The sequence below is a fragment of the Drosophila obscura genome, unplaced genomic scaffold (assembly GCF_018151105.1).
Source record: "Drosophila obscura isolate BZ-5 IFL unplaced genomic scaffold, ASM1815110v1 contig_1, whole genome shotgun sequence".
In the NCBI taxonomy this organism is placed as follows: Eukaryota; Metazoa; Arthropoda; class Insecta; order Diptera; family Drosophilidae; genus Drosophila; species Drosophila obscura.
The window spans coordinates 11,290,234-11,310,865 of record NW_024542679.1 but is presented as its reverse complement, the minus strand read 5'-3'; the positions used below and the strand labels follow the sequence as shown (position 1 = coordinate 11,310,865).

General features: G+C 43.4%; 1 protein-coding gene and 1 long non-coding RNA gene across 6 annotated transcripts in view; one reads left to right on the top strand and one right to left on the bottom strand.

Annotated features, from left to right (window-relative positions):
* LOC111071229 (frizzled-2) overlaps positions 1–20,632 on the top strand; it is a 99,416-nt gene that overhangs the window by 41,230 nt on the left and 37,554 nt on the right. Inside the window, 1 exon segment of the mRNA XM_022362448.2 lies at positions 11,579–11,646. The gene's annotated coding sequence lies outside the window, so the exon portion shown is untranslated.
* Positions 7,065–10,119, bottom strand: LOC111071231. 5 transcript variants are annotated; one of them, XR_002607465.2, is made up of 5 exons: positions 9,987–10,119; positions 9,377–9,580; positions 8,915–9,315; positions 7,241–7,409; positions 7,065–7,143 (listed from the first exon to the last, which is right to left on the bottom strand). It is a non-coding gene; the product is annotated as an uncharacterized LOC111071231 (long non-coding RNA). The 5 variants fall into 5 exon arrangements; XR_002607464.2 differs by having other exon boundaries at positions 7,241–7,413; positions 9,377–9,577; positions 9,987–10,117; XR_002607463.2 differs by having other exon boundaries at positions 7,241–7,413; positions 9,987–10,116.

Sequence of the window (20,632 nt, the reverse complement as noted above, 5' to 3'; positions counted from 1 at the left end):
TGGTTTTGCTTTCAAATTTTTTTTGCATTTTTAGTTGGAGTATGGAAAATTTGTATATATTTTTTAGCTCAAGGCAAACGCTTGGCGAAAAACGTTGTCATCAAGTGTTTTAGCTACAGTAAAGATTGCCTATGAGTGATATTTACCAAAAAGAACAAATGCAAAGAGCTGCTACCCAAGAAAAATGCTAATTCTCTGAGGAAAAGTATATATCTATATCGCATAACACTTCCTTAAAAGTTTTTACTGTTTATCTGGTACTTCCCCTTGAGGTTTTTCTTTACAGCTGGCGCTTTCAAGTGGCATAAATCTTCAAGACATCATCCAACATTCAACATTGTATATGGTTCGTGTCTCTTGAGACTCTGGTGCCTCTCTCTCTGCCTCTGTCTCTCTCTTTCCCAATTCTCTGCGGTGTCTCTCCAAAACGTCAAGTTCAAGTGGCACTTGTCGCGGATTTTAACAACTTTATACAATGGGAAGAAATCTACTACTACCCAGAGACGACCCAGAGAAGCGACTGTGTTGCTGTGGTGTGTGCTGTCTGTGGATTGTCTGCCACTTGTAAGCAATTTTAACTGTCAATAGCAACAAATTTGTTGCTGTTGTTGCTGTTGTTGCTTGAAATCTGAATACGAGCAAATGAACAAAACCAAAAAACAAAAACAATAACTGCTTAGGTTGACACCCAAGCGGCTCTAATAGCTAAGGCAAAAAAAAAAAAAAAACAGCCTACAAATGGAAACTTGTTTTGCGGCTTCAGGCCAGCCCCAAGCCAAGCTGTTGTACGAGTGGGGCGAAAACCGAATCTTATATGGCATATGGCAAACCCATTTGCTGATTTCGCAAAACCCAAAACACCAACCAACCAGGCTACAAAATATGTTTTGTATCTTTTTGTGGTGTGTTGGTGTGCCGGTGTGGAAAGGCGCCAAGGCATCCATCAGCAAACTGTGACAAATGTGCCACGTTTCTCGGTTTCTCAACCTTTTTGGGAAGCCTCTTCAAATCAATTTACATGGGAATGCCGTAAGAATTCCCCCCCCATAACTAAATCATTATTTATGTATAGGGCCCCGCATCGGTAACTCGTAACCCGTAACCCCTAACCGGATTCCTCTCTACCTTCCTTCCTTCCTTTGCCATTGACCGCAAATAATTTCATCTCTCTCTCTGTGTTTTTCTTGTGGACCTCGAATATATTTTCAACAGTGGGTGGAGCTGTGAATATTGGCCATTAAATTTATGCCCCAAGATAATAACACAAGCGGCAAGTCGTTATAAGTACAGGAGGGGAAGGGCAACAGCAAGCCTGCGGAGGATATCTGCTGGGATGCTTGCTGCTGCTGCTGCTGCTGGATGGAAAGATGCGACGACTAAAAATAAAATTATTGCTTGGCAAAACTCGTCTCGAGATGCAAAGGCAGCGATAGGGAGAGAGGGAGAGAGCGAGAGAGAGAGAGAGAGAGAGAGAGAGACATATAGAGTCCCTGTCCTGCCTCCTCTGCAGGTAGCAACTGCAGTCGTAGTGATGGCCAGGAGGAGATGAGGACTGAGAACGTTGGAGCTTGGACCCTGAGCACCTTGGCCAATTACCTAAGGCCCCGCGATGCCGCCCCTTCATCCCACTCCATATGTATCTCTCACTACATATGTATGTATGTTTGTGTAGTCTTCTCCAACCACAGTGGTTCAAATGCCGATGACAATACGATTTTATATTGTGGGAGACGCATGCGACCCACCGTAAAAGTTAAGGTAAACAAATGAACAAATTACAGCATGAAAGAAGAACGCGAATACCTCAGAGCAGAACTCGATCACCAGAGCTTGTAATGTGTGTGTGTGTTGTGTGCGTGAGTGGGATGGAGCTATGCATGGGCATTCGTTTGCTTGCTTGAGGAATGGAAGAATAGAGATAAGCAAGGAGTAACGGGAGCTGCTGGCAAAATAGCCCCAGATTTATGTATGTATGGGTACATGTGTGTTTGTGCTTATTTTTTGTTTACATTTTACTTGAGACAATCGTATGCCTTATCATAATAAAAGTTTTGCGTATAGGAATGAACCGCCAAAGAAATTTAAGAAAGAATTTAAAAAAGATTATTTAAGCATAAATAAATATGTAAGTTGACTACAAAGGCGGTTGCCTTTGGGCGGCAGAATTTGTTCTCTGATATTTTATATCTCTTGTAATTCTATGCATTACAACAAACACAAATTGTAGAGCAAGCAGCAAACATGCCATTCCATCTTGTATTTCAAGCTTCGTGTACCACTGTGCCACTGTGCCGGTGCCTGTGCCCCTGTCCAGCGGACTTGTTTTGTACATATCTGCTTGCAACAATATTTGGTTGCCAACTTTGCGCAATGTATCAACAGCGTTTAGGCTGTGTTGCAGCAGCAACATCGGCAGCAGCAGCAGCAGCTTCTCCTGATTCTGATTCTGCTTCTGCGGTTACTTCTGGGTTCCGGGCTATCGTTTTGAGTTTTGCCTTTGCCTGTGTTTGTGTTTGCTCTTGGGCTGGAGTTGGAGCCATGAGGCTGGGACTGTGTCTCACTTTTTGGTAAATATGTGTATGTAATGGACAGAGGGATAGCCGGCGAGGGCCCTTGGCTAGCAGTAGAAGCCCAGGCCGGCCCTGCCTGCTGCCACATCCTTTGGCTTAGTTAACTATGCAGTCAGCCGCCTTTCGTGTGTTTTGCCTGTTGTCTCGCTATCAGAGATATTGCCAGAAGCTTGCCTTAGCATTGCCCCTGTTGCCCATCCCCCTCGCTGACCACTGTCTCGCTCGTTTACCTCTTTTGTGTTGTTGGTGGTATTGGCCAACACAGAGAGGAGATGGAGATCCACAAAGTCATCAGCATCATCGCGTCTACATCGTTTGCAATCATCCTTTGGCTACAGTGCACCCCAGAGGGGACAGCTGTTTAACTGTTTTCCATATCCACCCGCTAGCTCCAGCTCTGTCTCGCTCCCTCTGACTGTTTGGTATGCAAACAGTGCTGCCAACTTAATGAAATTGAAATGAGCAAATTAGACAACGTTTGTGCAATGTGCAATCAGGGATTTTGCAATGATATACATAGTAGGGCCAAGGGAGTAAAGGCGACTACGGGGAGAGAGTGAGACAGAGAGATACTGTAAGAATCGCAGGGAGAATTCTTCAAAGAAAGAATTACGCATAAAACAGACCCTCCATTTATGTGCATTCCCCTTTTCATACAGAAAAAAATAAAAGAAACCAAATGAATCAGACAGAAGAAAAAACTGCACTTCTTTCTACATATCTCCCCAAACAAAATCATTTGAGACTGCATTTTTCTGCACTAGCCAAAGTACCGCCCTATAAATCTCTCATCTCAATTTCTTAACTTAACAGCAGAGCAGCAGCAGCAGCAGCTGCCACATGGAAAAACTAGTCTAGCCATTAGGACAGTCTACCAATAAAAAATTGAAGAAAAAAAACTACCATGCAACTCCCACAAATCGAGCAAATAGAAGTAGCAATGTGGAAAGAGAAAGGTGAAAGGAGAAAGAAGCTAACTCACATGTCATGGAGTTTATTCCCAGTCTCCAGGAGACCGACACATACCGATAGATACAAACGACTTCATGACGATACAAAGAGAAGCACGAACCATGACGATGAAGGATGGAAGGAAAGGCAAGCAAGGATATCAGAGTTTTCTTCTTTCTTTTTTTTCCAACTGTCTGCATCCAATTCAATGATGGCATTGGCTTCCAGCAAATTGATGAATGGCCAATGGCCCTGTGACTCAAGTGGCAACAGTTTAGAGCCAAGATAGAAAATAGAAGAGGCAGAGAAGAGACCCGGGCAATGGCATTTTCCTCACTCAAGTGGTACAGAGCCAACGCTCATTAGTTGAACTCTTCTTCTGCTGCTGCTTCTGCTGTTGCTGCTGAGTCGTTCCTTTGTTTATTGAAACTTTAGCATAAGACAAAAATTAAGCAGCTCATAAAAATTTATGGTAATTTCGTTTAGAGCCACGGTGCTGCAATCTGTGGGGACGCGACGACTGCATGCGTAATGAGGTAAACATAAACTCTCCCCTCTTTGTCCCTTTGGAAACTCATTAAAACATCACGAACAAATCAAAAATTTAAATAATGATTAACGCCAGCAAAACACAAACAGGCAGCCCTCTCTTCCGCAAGGGGAACAGTCCATCCACCCACAGCCACATTGAAGCGCAGTCTTCATGCAACAATTAAGAATTTCCACGAAAGATGCTGTGAAAATGCAGTGTGTAAACATTTAAAGCAAACAACAAAATGCTGTAGTTTTCCCGACATGCATTCAGTCAGTCAGCGGGGAGACATCGCGTCGTATGAGCAACCGTCGAGCAATTTCTGTTGATTTATTTGTATTTATTTTCCAGTCAATATAAACTATGTGAATTTCTACTGTACATAAAGAGAGGCAACAACGAACCTGAAAACGGAGTTCGAAATGGAATTGGAAGCAGCGCACGAACCGAATCGTTTCAATAGGATTTTCCCGGAAAATGCAAAGCCAAAGAGTTTTGTAAATAAACAAAACTTTGAAATACATTCCAGGGCTCTAATCTTTCTATGGAAAAAGTCATCGTCGTTGGTGGAGATTTCTCTATTGATTAGAGTCTTTTGGGTATAAACGATTGATGGCTTCTTCTTTTTCTTGTCGGGGGATAATCATTTGACGAACTCAAAGAAAACTTTTGAAAGGGAATTTATGTTGGAGAGAAACAGTTCGTTATTGAGAAAAAAGTTGGGGGTTGGATTAAAAAAAAAATATGTTCTTGAAAGCATAAAGATTAATCAGAATATTAGAAATTTGAGTTGTGAAAAAGAAAGATATGATTGAGTTATCTTTCTCAAAGAGACAACAGTATCTACTCTATTACTAGACTATTAAAATTAAAAACACTTTAAAATGAGGAGGTATATAATATTAATTTGGTAAGATATACATATATTAAATCTAAATATGAAAATATTTAATTTAATTATGAAATATGCATATTTGCAGATTAATGACAAAATGTAACACTTTCCAAGGCAGCTGGGTATGTTTGTTAATATTCTATGAAGCAGAAACCTCTACTCTAACAGAGTCAATAAAATCCCTGCAACTTCCTTTCATTATTTTCCCCCCATCCCTGGCATGGCTCCCCATTGGGATTCCTGTAATTTCCAGACAACATTTTGTTGCATATTTACACACAAAAATAGTTGTAAATATAAATTGCAACATTCATTAATCTCTGGCGCGCTCCCCAAAAAACCACCAGGCAATAGTTTTTGGCTAAGCATTAAAATTCCTGGTGCTGTGTAATCTACTAGAAACACGTTACCTGCCAAAACTTAAACTTGCAACACACACAAACTAAAGCTAGCACTAACACTGTTACAGATCTAATCTAAAGCCCTGCCTGTGGGGGATTCCCCCTTTTCAAAGTCATTTGCCAAAAGCTGAGCAGCAGCAGCTCATCAACACCTTTAGTCGGCTATTTTTCAACCAAAGGCGATAATATGGCCACACAAGCTGAACTGGAGGTGGCATACACGGCAAGAGAGGGATGCAAAGAGAGAGGGTGAGAGATAGAGGCAAATACGCAAAAGCCCGAACGAGCGACGTGCACACTAAATCCACTTAAATTAATTGCAAAAGGTGATTACGTTGCTGTTTTGCCTGTGGATGGTGCGGACTTTTTGCCTGGCAGCAAACAGACAGCCAGCAGACAGCTGAGAAATGAAGCCACCACACCAACCCACCCATCCCACTCTCCCTGCCACGCAGGATATCAAGAAGCTGCAGCAAGAGGCAGCGAGGAGCAAACGTCGCCATTTCTCTAATGCCAGCGGGCAATGGCAAACACTCGACGACAGGCTGCAAGGCTCTCCTGGATAGATATTTGCAGCCAAGTCCTTGGTCCTTGGCTCCTAGCTCCCAGCTCCAAGCTCCGCTACCGTCTCCTACGCTGCCAAGTGTTTGCGCATATCCTGGAAATGTTGCAGGTGGAGGGTAGAGTGGCAGTGTTGGCAGTGGCAGTGGCGGCTGTCTCTTCATTTTTGCAAAGTAATTTGCAAAAGAGCCCAGCGAAGGACCAGTGCGGGACACAGGACGCACAGCACAGAGCTCACAGTGAAGACAGTGGAAAATTTGTGGAGGGTAGGGAAAAAGAGAGGTGGTGGGGATAACAGAAAGCAAGTGCCGCCAAAATGCAGTCAAGGATAAAACGGGTAAAGGCACACAGGATATGCACTGGGATACCAATAAGAGGAGATGAAGGCGGAATACCTGCTCAAGGGCCATCACCCTTCTACAATCTTTCCTTGCACCTTCCACTCTTTCTCTGTTTTACCTCTCACTGTTCTACTGCTCTTCCACCTCTTGTTCTCTCCCTCTCTCTCTCTCTCTCCTTTCCTGCTTTATCCCTCGCTCGCTGTTTTTTGCGCGACAAGGTGTTAAGGTGTCCCGATGTCGTTATATGTCGTCATCTGCATTTGCGTGCTCGCGCTTATGCGTGCACATAAATTACGAACAGAGAAGAATATAAACACACATAAATACACAGATGTTTCATTTAACATTTTTTATGGAAATTTTCAAATTACAAATGTTTCAAATTATGTTGATATTATTATTTTATGTGATTCCTCTCTTTTATTGGTTTTTTACTAATTAAATTTGGTGTTAGATGTTATATCCTCCCGAAAGTTACCTTACAGTTTTGTGGCACGCATAAACATGTTTCGTTAGTTCCGTTGCCACGTTACTGGCTCTCTTTCCATGTGGTATATGTTGCTGTGTGCTTAAAATGCCATTAAAGCACGGCCAGGAAAGGGCGTGAGACAACAAGGAAGTCCTGGACCAGACCACACGGCCAATCCAAGGATCTGGGCTGGCTGGCTGGCTGGCTGGCTGTCTGGCAAATTTACGTATTCCCCACTCGACGACAGCCTTCACATAAAGACCATCGAAGATGTCTTCGACTTTCAGTTCGGCATCGGCATCGGCAACGCAGATAAAAGTCAAAGACAAGGAGCCACTTTCCGCCATCGCCATCGCCATTCCATATCCTTAATCAGCGCGTCGCCAGTCCCGCCACCGAAAAGCTTTCCCTGGGCGATGATTCCTTTCGGTTTTTATAGGTGGGTAGGGGAAATTTATTGATAATTGATTATTGCTTCGTTAGGTCGCATTTAAGGCGGCATTTTGTGTGGTTTCCTTACTTGTTTGTTGTTGCAAATTGAAAATGCAAATTGCCCAGATGATTGCTCCACCGGATTTCTCCTGCCCCCCTCCCGTTCGCCGTTATCCATGCTCCTCCAACTCCCAGTGCTCCCGCCCAGAGCCGCTCCTCACGATTGCAGTTTGGTGCCTTTTGATGTTTTGCCGGCACTTCCTTTGGGGAAAAACAAATTTTCATAAATTTTTAAAACAAACACACGAGCTGGAAAGAAAAGAAAAACTGCGGCTGTGGCAAAGAAAGAGACAAAGCTCCGACTGCGGAAAAGAAAGCAAAAGCTGAGTTTCGTGTTGAAGCAGGGGGGTGGGGGAGGCCATGGAGTTTGGTTTTTTACGCCATTTTGTGGGGAGACGGGGGAGCGTACCCTGTAATAAAAAGAATGTTTGCGGGGTTACGAATTAAGAATTTTGCTACTAGAATTTGTTCAGCTTTCATTGGTGGTACAGGGTATGCCCATTGTCCATCAATCTCTATGTACAGAAAATATGTGACATGACCTGGGAAAAAATTTGTAGAGTGTCAGTGTAGAGTGCTACCCATCTCATTCGAATATCTCTTTCCTTGCCCTATCCAGCCCAAACTGCTCCCCAGGGTATGCCCATTGTCTATCAATCTCCAGCATAAACAATATAGTATATGTATACAATTTTTTTCTAGCCGAGCCTTTGTTGTTTTGGGAGGACGTAGGACGTGCCTATGTGCATTGCTTTTGCTCACCTTTTGAGCTTTTAAATTATTTTCCAAGCACGTAGCTTCTGTCGGCTGTTTGCGTATTTAAGCATGGCCCAATGGGTGGTGTGGGGAGCCAGCGGGGATGGGTGTCAAGGAGTGTAAGAAGCGCGTAGATGGCAGCGATGGCGGCATTTGCTTTGCATTTTCCTTTAAAAGGATTTGCGCAATTTGCGTTTTTTGTCGAAGGGTGTGGGGAGGGTTTTGGGGGGAATTCGCTGGGACTGGGTACGGGTAAGGGGTACGGGGTACGGGTTGTTGACAGACAACACACAGGCGTTGAGTGACGAAGGAACGAAGGCAGGCAGGCAGGCAGGACCTAGGACATGAGGCAGTGGCAGTGGCAGTGGCGGCGGTGGTGGCGTCGGCGAGCTTTGTGTTTGACAATGTCCTTGCTGATGTCGCGCTCTACCCGCCCCGCTATCTATCACCCCGTACGTGACTTGCATTTCATTTTTTCTTTTGCACCCAGAGACCCCAAAACAGCGCCCAGAAATGCGGGGAAACTCGTTAGTAATTTACCAAAGAGAGACACAGATACAGTCGTAGGCGCGGAGGATATGGCCAGAGACCAGGAAAAAAGTTGCACGTTTCCAAAGCAATCAAACGCTCGTCTATATTCATATGGGGAAAAACACTTGTGCGTGTGTGTGTGTGTGAGTGTGAAGGCGCAGAGAAAACTAAAAATACAAATCCCCGAAAAGAATCTGATCTGCTATTTTCCAACTGCAAATAATTCCATCAACAGTTGGTAGGGGAATCGACACACCAAAAAAAAAAAAAAAACAAAAAACCCGGAACGGCAAGGGCAACGATTGATAGCCACTTGAAGAGAAGGCTGGCACTGGCTATGCCTCTACTGTCAGCTACACTCAAAGAAAATTCGAAATTTACAAAAACAAAACACTACCGAACATTCGATACTCACTTGAGAAAATTCAGGCGAAGTCTGTAGCCAGTCGACAACTCCTGACAAGCAGAAGAAGCGGACTCGTTGTTGGTGCAAGCTCCAGTCGCGCAAAATTGGAGACTAAACCAAAAAAAAATGCAGAGTTATTGCCGCATCCAGCTGACGGGAACCGGCTTCATCTGAGGCGAGATGTTTAGCTTCAAAGCCCTTGTGGAAGCTTAGGGGAGACGCCCAAGAGTCGATGAAGGCGAAAACCCCGAGCAAGTTCCAATTGCTAGGTTGAAGCTAAAGACTGGGGAGTAGACGACGTCGAAGACTTCGATCAAACACGAGATTAAAGCCGAAGCCTGACAAAGAGAAGCTTCGGAAGAGCTGCACTCTCTGGCAACGAACAGACTCTTTGGTAGACTGCCGAAATCCTTTTGAGATGTTGAAGTGCAACACTGAAAATTATAAACATTAAAGAATTTTCGGACTTACATTTGCATCCAATATGTTTCCTTAAACTCTTCTTCGTTTGTCGCTGTGTATGCACCTACACTGCACACATTGCATCCAAAATAGAAAAGAACAGAGCGCATTGGGCGGGCGTTTGGGCACAGTGGGACACATAGACACTTATAGTAGAGAACGGAGTTCCTGCAGTTGAAAATCCCAGCATGTGCCCCTCTCCAAAAACTGCTGCTGTGTTGGTGGGGGGTGGGAAGAAGGAAGGCCTCTGGTTAGGGTTTTTGGGAGGCTTTTTCGTTGTGGGGTTTATTCAATCCTTAATGGCCTCAGTCGCAGTCGCAGTTGCAGCAGCCAACGAAAGAGTTATTGAAAATGTTTTATTGTGTGCATTTGATTGCTGTAAGTGTTGAGGTCGGTCTCTCTCCCATCGATTCCAGTCTAACTTATAAATATTTCAATAACATTTGAAGTGCGCCTGCCTGCTGGATAGCTGCCTGGCTTCCCCCTCCACCGAAATGTAAATGCACTTTCCATTGTGTGCGGGTGTCTAGTGCTTTGGCACTCCAGACCATAGGGACCGAGCGGCCATGGCACTTGCCATATTTGGATAACCAATCCAAAAATCACAAAAAATACTTACATAGACCAAAATGCAATCGGCTGGCAGCGAGGTTTATGCGTTTTGAATTTCGATATTTTGTTGTTACGAAATGAAGTGTTCTCACTTTGAAGTAAAAGTAAAAGGGATAAGCGATTGAATGTTAGGAAAAATTAATTTGAAAAATGTCAGCTTAAACAGGGGAATATTTTCATACTTTTAGTTCTTAAAAAATATAAATTATTAAGTGGGGAAAATAGCTATATAAAATTTAGTTATTTTTCATAATTTGTTTTTAATTTAAAATTTATTTCAATAACAAAATTGAATAAAAATCACAGCTATACCTAATTCCATTAATAAGACCAAAAACCACAAATCTATCTGGTTTCCTATAAACTTTTGCTTGATTTTTTATTGCTGATATCATGATTGTGCGTGCCGCATAAACGGACACCTCACATCCGCGTAGAGGGCCCCTCTTTGGTCCAATGTGTGTGTGAGCATTTGTTAGATGAATTCTATGGCACGTTTCGATATGGGCTCGATATGGGCAAACACTTGTATGTGTGTGTGTGTGTGTGTGTGGGGAGAGTGAGAGAGAGAGGTTTAAAAACTTTCCATAGAGTTTTCACCCTTCCCTCTCTGCGAACACACGTCGAAGCCTTTGGGCCTGGCCTAGAAAAGTTTAACTCAATTACGAGTCGAGTCTCGACACACGTGACTAACTTGGGCGATTCTGTATCGGATGAGAGGTCGAAAGTGGGTTTTAGGAGAGTGACCCGCTTAGCCGGCCAGGCGAGAAGCTGGAGCTGGCCGAAGAAGCATTAAGCAGGTCGACAAACACACACACACACACAGAGCGATGCAGGCCAGGCAGCCACCTACAAATCCCCTTTTTCAAAACTCATTAGCACAAATTTGTGCCTTTCAATACGAATGCTCGAAGGAAGGCAGCAGCAGCAAAAGCAGCAGAGAAGGAAGAGCAGTCAGTGGGGCATCGGGGGAAGGCTAATTTGGGCTGGCTGACAAAATTTATGCTGATTGTGGGGCAATTTACGAAAATTCCTTGTGCCTGGGGTGGGGGTGGGAAATTGGCAGAGCAGACCACTCAGCCATTGAATGGACCTAACCCAAGAATACAGAATTTCTGTTTTCCTTTTGTACCACCGAAAGCATAGAGCACTCAGCCTTGAAACAACAAAAATAAAAGCAACGGGAACCCTTTAACCCTTAACCTATTCTATACCTTTTTGTGAGTGTTTTTTTGGAACAAGGTTTGCTTGGAAAAAGTCAATGTAATTCTCAGAAATATATTTGCTCTTTGATGAACGCAGCTTTTGAGGGAATACGCAGATCAAATTCAGATATATCTATATAGAAACTGAGAATGGGGGGTGTCATAGGGTGTGAAACGTTTCCACTGGTTTTGGCCTATGAAGAGGTTCCATGGAATGCTTAATGGGAACTTCTTTTTGATAGATTAATTCAATCTTTAAGTTAAAGTATCTTTATCTTTTAAGTCGAGTATAAGAGTATCTTAAATGTGATATATGTGTATTCATCTCAAACATTTAATCTGATTCCTTACCAAATTTAAAGCTAATTTTTCACTTCTTTGTTTCTCATTGCAGACGGGGCGCTTGGCACTCGCTTGACTTCTGTCTGGTTTATTGAGTGCAGGCACACAGCAGTTGAGACGGTAAGGCAAAAATCTTTAACCTTTTTTTCTGTCTATATATATATGCAAAGTGGCGTTAAATGATTCAGGGGGTTGAGGGAAGCGTGACTCCTCGTGCATAGACTCTCGTAAGACCCCTGAGCTCTGGTCGTCGCTTGGTTTCCGTTTCCGCTTTTGGCTTTCGCTTTTTCATTTCCGCCTAATAAACTACATAATTAAACTGGCAGGCAATGGGATTAAAGGATTCAGCCAGGGCAGGCCAGAGCAGGGCTGGGCTGAGCGGAGCGGAGCGGAGCAGAGCCCTTAAGGACTCAACCAGAACACACACATAAACACACGTACAGGCACTCGAGTATCCCAAGTATCTGAAGTTTCGTGGACGAATTAAGCTAAATTAATTTTTGTTCTTTGCTGTTTTCTGTTGCCACTTAAGTCCCTTCGACTTTTCCTTTCTTTGCCAATGCGAGTGTGTGTGTGTGTGTGCTGTGTCCTGTTCCTCCTCGGGCTTCGTATTAAATTAATGATGTGTTTTATGCTGCTCTTGTAACGAACACAAGACAAGAAAAAAAAACTAGGGAAAAACGAGAAAAAAATCACTGCCAAATGCGATTTAGACGTCAAAAGCGCAACATTAGCAGTAAATAAAATAGGATAATGCGACAAGTCGACCGCAAGGCAAAAAAAAGGGGACAAAAAATTGCAAAAGAAAATTAAGAATGGGGGAAAAGGGAATAACCGACTAGAAGATGAGCTACTTTTTTGGAGCTGGAGAAATCTAAAGAAATTGGTATAATAAGGGTACAGATAATGATGCTGGTCTTTGACTGCTAAGACACACTGGAAGAGAGGGTGGGAGCTGTGCTGGAAAGCGATTTTCTTGAGCGATTGTGGAAGGGCTGTGCTGCCTTGAAAATGGACTTAACCCAGTTGAAACAATTTATCGCCCAAAAGAGTATTTTCTAAGCAGAACAGGGCAGGCAGATGCTGCTGCTGCTGCAATGCAGGAAACGTGGCTAAAGGAGAACTCCTGACAGGCCAAAGGATTATGTGCTCTGAGCCAGCCATTTTTCACAACAAACAAAAGGGTTTAGAGCTGGCACCTGGGACATCAGAAAACTCCTTTCCCTCACTGACTGAACTGACTGAACTGACTGACTGAATGACTCAATCTTTAATCTCAGACGAAGCACAGCCATCGATAAAGACAAACAAAATCGGCTGTACAAATCGGAGAAGCAACCAGAAATCTGTTTGTGGTTCCTGCTTGTCATTTCTCCTGTCTACCCGTCTTACACAAATATTTTGACAAAACGCCTGCTGTTTTCCACATAAATATTTATATTTGTCCCGCCTGCGCCTGCCACACACACACACACACGCACAAAAGGATACATGCAACGAGCAGCAGTCTTATCAAGAGGAATCTTTACCTGCAACACAATGTCTCCGAGTCTCCGAGCAATGAGAGAACATGAGACGGTGTACCAGCAGCAGCATCTCTCCAGGCAGGGCCAGGCATATCTTTGGCATCTCTTTCTCTCCCCCTCTGCCTCTCCCTCTCTTGAGAGTCGCATTAATCTGTCGTGTGCGTATACAAATTCTGTGGGATACTCTGCCTCCTCCCGCCACGGATATCGAAATCGAATCCAGACACACAAAAAAACTGCAGTTAAATAAATTACAAACGCTCTGTCACCCAGCGGTCGCTATAGCTGGAATCTGTGTGGATGTGGCTGTGACTGTGACTGTGGCATTGCAGTTGAGGGTTAAGGTTGCCGGAGAACGGCGTTGCATGTCGCAGTTTTATCGTTGTTCAGGCATCGTCTTGTTCTTGATTTTACTTATATTTCTCGGCTGCTCTGGGTGCTCTCCCTCCTTATCCTGGTCCCCAATCTGTCTGTGCTAATGAAATAAATGCCTGGACAGCAGAGTTGTTCCTCCAAAAAGAGTTCTCAAGTTACTTCAATGCCGACACGACACCCTTCTCCGCCACGAACATGAGCAATCTGTGGGGACTTTGCCCACATGTGGTAAACGTTTTTTCGCTGCTCTCAGCATCGCAGCTTTGCGGCTGATAAAAAAAAGAAAGAAAGAAAAAACAATATACAGAACACAGAAATGAATATTGAAATTATGAGACAGTCATGTGGCCCATAAATTCCTCACTGTGTGTGGGATCCAACATGAAATGAAAAGGGGATTGGGTCACAACATAAAGCAGGGGATTGAGATCCACTAACTGGGGAGAGTGCACAACGCTGGAGAGGGAGAAAGAGAGTAAAGAACTGGAAAGAGGATCTAAATTTCGTTTGAAATTAATTTGTTTTTGGATGAACAAAATATTTACTCCTTGCCTTGGCTACAAGTTAAGAAGAATTAAACGTTACGAAACGTGGCAGAATCTATATATTTTTTCGTATGAAGAAATATACTGAAATATTTCTACCCTATTTGTAATTTTTTCGACGAAAAGAGACCATAACCGATTTGTTTTAGGCATTTTAAAGAGAGCCAGCTCTATGCCAGTGAGCCTTGATCTCCAAAAAGAACTTGAGAAGCAAGTGAGACATCTCCCCCGTTACTGCCAGAGATATTTAGCTGCAAATACTTATGGAAACTGAGTGATTACTGTGTAGCATAATGTCGCAGCACGTCTGCCTCCTCCACTCCCAACGTTTCAACTAGTTTCATCTTCGTTCTGTTTTCTACTTTCTTCGCCTTTCCTTTTACTCTCGAATCGTAATCACACTTCGTAGAGAAACCAATTGACATTGGCCATAAATTTGCCGTCGCAATTTGAACTCCGAATCTGCTTAATTATTAATTTCGCATTTACCGCAAAACGTTTATTGGTCGGTCTGCCTTGCTTCCATCCCCATCCGCTCCATCTCCCCATCCGCCCCCCTACCATTAGTCAGGACAAGCCACAACCACAAGCCCGAAAGCAATCTTCTATCCAGTCGTCGAACTTATTTCCTCAATTGCATAAATCGAACGAGAAAAATTTGTGTTTTGGAGCGTGTCACGAATGAGCAAAACAAAAGTTAACAGAGACGCGACGGAGACGGTGACTGAGACTCCTACTTCTCGGCGTAATTTTGTTCTGCTGCTGGTCTGGTCTGTTGAGACAATGTGACAAGGTCTCTGACTGCCCCATCGAAAGGCGGGAGACACCCTCTATAGAGTCTCTGTTTGTCACCCAAGTCATTTACATGCTCCACTCCGTGTACGTGACTCACATATAGTTATTTGTCGTCCCACAGTTGGGGCATTTCTTTGGGGTCTGACTTGACTTCCATTTGATTTGAGAATAAGAACGAGAACAGAGACGCAGAATGGAGAGTGGAGTGTGGAGTGTGCGGAGAGCAGAGAGACTCCAGTCACGAATAAGCATTGATAAAATATTTAAAATTCATTTCTAGAACCGCTCCCGAACCTGAAACTTTAGCAACGATTACTCATGCCACCAAAAGTGTGTTGCAGCCACACAGTTAACTGTTGTTTGCTGCAATTTCTGCTGCTGCTGCCATACTCGTATCTATCCATATCTATGGTTGCTGCTTTGATTTATGTGCGTGAATGGCCAAGAGAGAGATTGTGGATCGAAGGTGTTTACCCACGGAGTAGGAGGAGGAGGAGGAGGAGAAGGAGGAAGGCATCGGTTTGGCACACACCTGGGGTGGTCACCGTCCCCCACCAAACAGTAGGAAAAAAAACAAACCTTATGGGCGATTGCAGTTTATTAGTTTTGCTATTGAATTACATATCAATGCAGTTCTCAGTGGCCCCCATAAGACTGTTCCCCATATCTTTTATTTTACCCTAAAGCCTTTTGAGCTTCCAGTGAAAGCCAATTGTATGTGTGTGTGTGTTCTCTTTTGATTGCATTGTCATAAATAAAAATGTGAAGGGAATCTATCTCTAGAAAATAAAGCTGTACTAAAGGTATGCCCTCGAACGGCACCTCTTTTTTAGCTCTATCTTCAATTATATTTTTGTTTGCTCTGATCTCCTCTGTTCTAGGCTTGTTCTTTGCTCTCTTTAACCTTTAAAGCCATTTTATTATCATGGATGCCTTCAATACATGTTTGACTTACCTGCAGATTGTTTTATAAAACATTTTCTACACAGTTTGAGTTATCTAGCACCCACCTCTGTATGTATCTGCCAGCTGATAAACTCTCTGATAATATCCCTCTAATAACCAAAGGTTTATCCTGAGTAAATATTGTACAGTTCGTTCATGGTTCTCTGCTACCCTGCTATCATACATATATATAGTATATTTTCTTTATTTATTATTATAAGTACGTAGCACTACTCCCTGATAAACACGGGGCCTGGTCTGCCCTGCCACTCAGCCCCCCACTACTCACTGTAGTGGAAGTTAGAGGTTCGATTCCCATTGTTGATTTTTCTAGATTTCAAGCACTGATTGTGCCGCACATTTTACAACCATACAACCCCATACACCGTCCTACCCTACCCCCTCCTTCTGCCCATCGCAAGGTGTGAAACTATGAGACGGAACTGCACTGCAATTGGATTTGTCGTCTGGGGTCTCTCTTTACCATTTTTTTTTGATCGACAGCTCGCCTAAAACTGTCAACGCGTTTCTTTATTTTTTGTTTCTGTTTCTGTTTCGATTTCGATTTCAGTTTTCTCTTTCCCTTCCTGTGTTTTATGGCGCATTTTTCTTACGATTTTCCAGCGATTTATTTGAGTTTGCTTACTGCCCTGCCGTGCCGTACCGCTTGAATGTTTGCACGGCTGCTCCGCTCCTCCAACTGTGGATTGTAGCCTACAATCGCATTGTGTGTGTTTGTTGTCACCATGTGGCCCCTGCATCGAGGGTTTCTGGATCACTGATCCGACCCCTTTGTGGGCTGTGACTGACGCTTAGATTAAGATTAAGAGCGGCAATTGTCGGCATTTTGGTTTTGCTTTCTTGTGTTCCTTGTCAAAATATGAATACAGATATCATAAATCAGCATTAGGTTACATCTGAAAGATGGAGGGCGTACTTTAGCTATGGAGTTGTTGGGAACATTTTTGATTTGCATTTAAAGTGATAGTTTCGTGATTCCTTATAAAAATCCTCTTCATAAAAGTTCCTTTAATTTTTTACGTAAATATCTCAAACTCTATATTAGCCAATTACCTTTAACACCGTTAGATTCCTTTACTGTTTCCCCATCAATCCCTCTCTCTTTATTCTGCCCCTGAAAAACATTTAATCAATTTCCCATAAATCATATGCCAAATCAGCTTGATGTCTGGCTACTTGAACTTCTACTTCTGTAGAAAAATCACTCACTAACAAGGACTTTTCGTACTCCTCGTACGCCTCCTACTCGTCCTCGTACTCGTATCATGACAGCGGAAAATTGCTTAACTATATGGAAAATTGACAAGTTCTGATGGGGCTGACAGTGCGGTCTCCCCAACCCTCCCCCTGCAGCCGGGCGGCTATGCATGATTTGCAATGAAAAATGCATAAATGGAAAAGAGAAATTTGATCAAAAATACGGTAGTTTAACCGGTAGTTTTGCCCTTTCCCACCATGGGCTTGGTGCTCAATGCTCACTGTAGTCCCTTGTTTAGAGGAGGGACATGGCGTGTTGCAGCACATTTTCCGTTTCTGGCCAATTTTCGGAATAGAAAAAGTTTCCTTTTTTTTGGTTTGTCGGTGATGAGTGACAGACATGAAAAGGGGGGGTGGGGCAGATGGATGGGTGAAAGTTGATTGAACCTCGGCGACAGTTTTCTTTATTTTATTTTATTTTCTTTCCTTATTTCTGTTTCTCAATTGATTAGAGAGAAAGAATGGGTAAACAATTTGTCAAAACGGGCATTAAACGATCCATAATATTGTCTAAACAGAAAGTAATTTCTATAGCGGCTGCATCCCTGTATCGCTGCATCCTGTGGTCCTTGCTCGGGGGACCAACCGCAGTCGCAGGACGAGGAGACATGTCATCCGCTAATGTCACTTAAATGCCAGCGCCATGTCTCTCACGGCCTCTCCCTCCCTTTTCTCTCTGTATGAATGCAGACATATGTGTGCAGTCTTTGGTTTTCTTTTGTGAATGGTCCTGGTCCTGACCCTGTCAGGACTACGTCTACATCCGCTTAGGCGTACTGAAAATTGGATTTTCACAGCTGCCAGACAGAGAGCCAGCCAGCCAGCCAGCCAGCCAGCCAGTCAGACACATTGAATAGAGGCGACGGCGACAACAGACCATTGAGGCCATTGAGGGACTCTGAGATTTAACACGCTTTAGTTTTCTCTCTGTTTCTCTGCTTTTCTCTGTGGGAATTCTCGCATTATTCCGCTGTACAGTGGATTCGTTACAGCGTCTTAGGCCCCCCAGTCTCAATTCCCTATTCACCTCGCATTTTCTATAACATTTTCGAGCAATTTCAAGCCTCATTATTAGCCCTGGCTAATACTGTTCACAAAACAATCAGCCACAACAAATTTCTGTTAATTGCATTTGCAAAAACTCATTTAAATTGAATTTTTCGGTGGGTTTCCAATTATTTTACTTGTGCGTGTTCGTGTGCGTAGGGGTATATTGGAATGTAATTGAATTTGTCGCTTGGCAAAAGAATTAAAGGGATAAATAGGAATTTGACGATGGATTTTTGGCTGTATTATTGTTTAAGAAGTTTTATGGAACCTAATAAAAATAATTATAATTATTATTATACTTTATTATAGTCCCAGTTTTTAATGTCTTAAATGGGTATCACATAGTTGACTACTTCCATTGCTACATCCACTTTTACTGTTTTTATTTCCATTGCAATTATGCGCAATGGTTTAAGCAGCACATTTCCAACACCTTCAATTTGCTGCGGCGCGTAAATCTATCCATTCATTCAGTCAGCCATCTATCCATCCATCTATCTATCTATCCATCCATCCATCCATTGGGGCGCAACCATGCCAAAAATCCATTCATCTCGACCAACTTCCGTCGGCCATTTTGCCGCTCGGAGATCGAAAGTAATTTCCTTTGCCACTAAACTGTGCGGTTGATGACAGATAAGCCGCCTCGTCTCGGTCCAGGATGGTTAACTGGTACGGGAATGGGATCCCCGTACGGCTCCCTTAGCCGCAACCACATGAATAATTCGCAACTTCTCCGGAACTGCCAACTTCCTCTCCAACGCTATTCTGGTCTCACGCTCCTGACAACTGCTCTCCCGACTCCTGCTGTCCAGATTCCCTGTCCCTTTCCCTGTCTCTCCCTCTGTCCACAGCTATCCTGCTTCCACAGCTTACCCTTCTGCCCAGAGGCTGCTACTTCCACTGTCTCTACTTCACCCAGAGGCTCCTGCTTTCCCTGTCTCTAGCTCTGCCTAGAGGCTGCTGCTCCCACTGTCTCTCCTTCTGTCCCAAATGTGCAAATGCAGTGAATGATTTATTTGGTGTGATTGCTCCACACACACAGACACACGCACAACCAACTGCATGGCTCTCTGTGGCGCTCTCTCTATCTCTCTTTGTATACCTTTGCAGTGGGTATGATGAGTTTGCAAACATCCAAGTTTGCATTGCCGGCAAGGCAGACCGTTGCTGTGTCCATTTATACAGCTGATAATCAGCAAACATTATCTTATTTAAATAATTTAAATTGTATAAAAATCAAAAGATGCTCATGGCTCTCCCAATAAAAACCGCTCTTAGAGGGTATCTGTAAGTGCAAACTCCCTGTATAACTAACTGAGGCCTGCCATTCCTTGTTCTCTTTGATTTCCCTTTTGGCAGCAATCAAACAGCAGTTGCCGATTGTGGTCAATAGAGGGCGCCAAACACACACACACACACACACTCCATATTATAGAAAGGGGCAACACTCAATGTCGGTGGAGGATGGGAGAGCGGGAGCTGTGGGGCAGGCAAAGGCTTTGGGCTTTTGTGAATTTTAATTGCCACGTTGGGTTAAAGTGTTTTGATTGCTTTGTCATTGCACTAATCAGCACTTGTTCTCCGACTCTCTCTCTCTCCCCAGCCCACCCCCCCTTTGGCTACTCACTTCTTGGGGGGCATTTATTAATTATAAATTCCATTCAATTGCTCAAAGTGAAACGGCATTTGCCATTGATTTCTTTTGCATTCGCATTTGCTTGCTGGTCCATCGATGCTGTGAAGCTCAATCTGCTGAAGTCCTCTCTTCGGGGTGCACGCTCTCCCTTTCTCTCTCTCTGTCGCTTTGACTGACTCTTGCTGTAAAAGCATTTTCAATTGAGATTTATTGTGGCGTGTATTGGTTTTAGAGGGCGTGGCGTGGCGTTTTACACTCGCTTTGCATTCGGCCCTGTGCCTGCCTGCCTGCCAGCGCACTTACTTTACAGCAAAAGAAGAGAAGTTCCGTTACGTACAGAACAGAAGCTACCGCTAACCCCCGCCCACACACTCCCCTCCCTGTGTTTTTGTGTGCGTGCCTTTAGTTAAGTTTTTACGAGTAGATTGAAATTTATTGTAGTGATGGGGCTCCAGCAGCAGCAGCAGCAGTCCGCTCTCCCAGCCACCCACTTTGCTCTCTCCCCCTCACACCGCTGAAAAACCATTCCAGGGCCAAAGTCAATTCCTTTGATTTGTGGCGCTTTTGCGTGCAATTTTTTAAATTGAAAATCACTGCCGAAGCGCAATCCTTTTTACATCCTTTTTGCTTCAAATGAATTCGTTTCGTTTGACATACTCTTTACAAGGTGAGTATGATAGGTTCTACGAATAGATTTGTTTGTCTCTGAAAAAATAATATAAACTGTATTCAATACAAAAATTATTAATGCTACAAGAAAAAGGATTCCCATAACTTTTTCTACTTTTTCATCTGAAAGCTAGATAGTTCTTTGAATTATGAAATCTAATTTCATATAAAAGTGCATTTTCAAGGGTATTTGCGTTGTGCACAGCCCAAAAGTCAGTATTTTCCGATTCCTTTGATTTTGGCTTCTTTTCTGCCTTTTTTTTTTAGAATATGCAGAGCTCTTG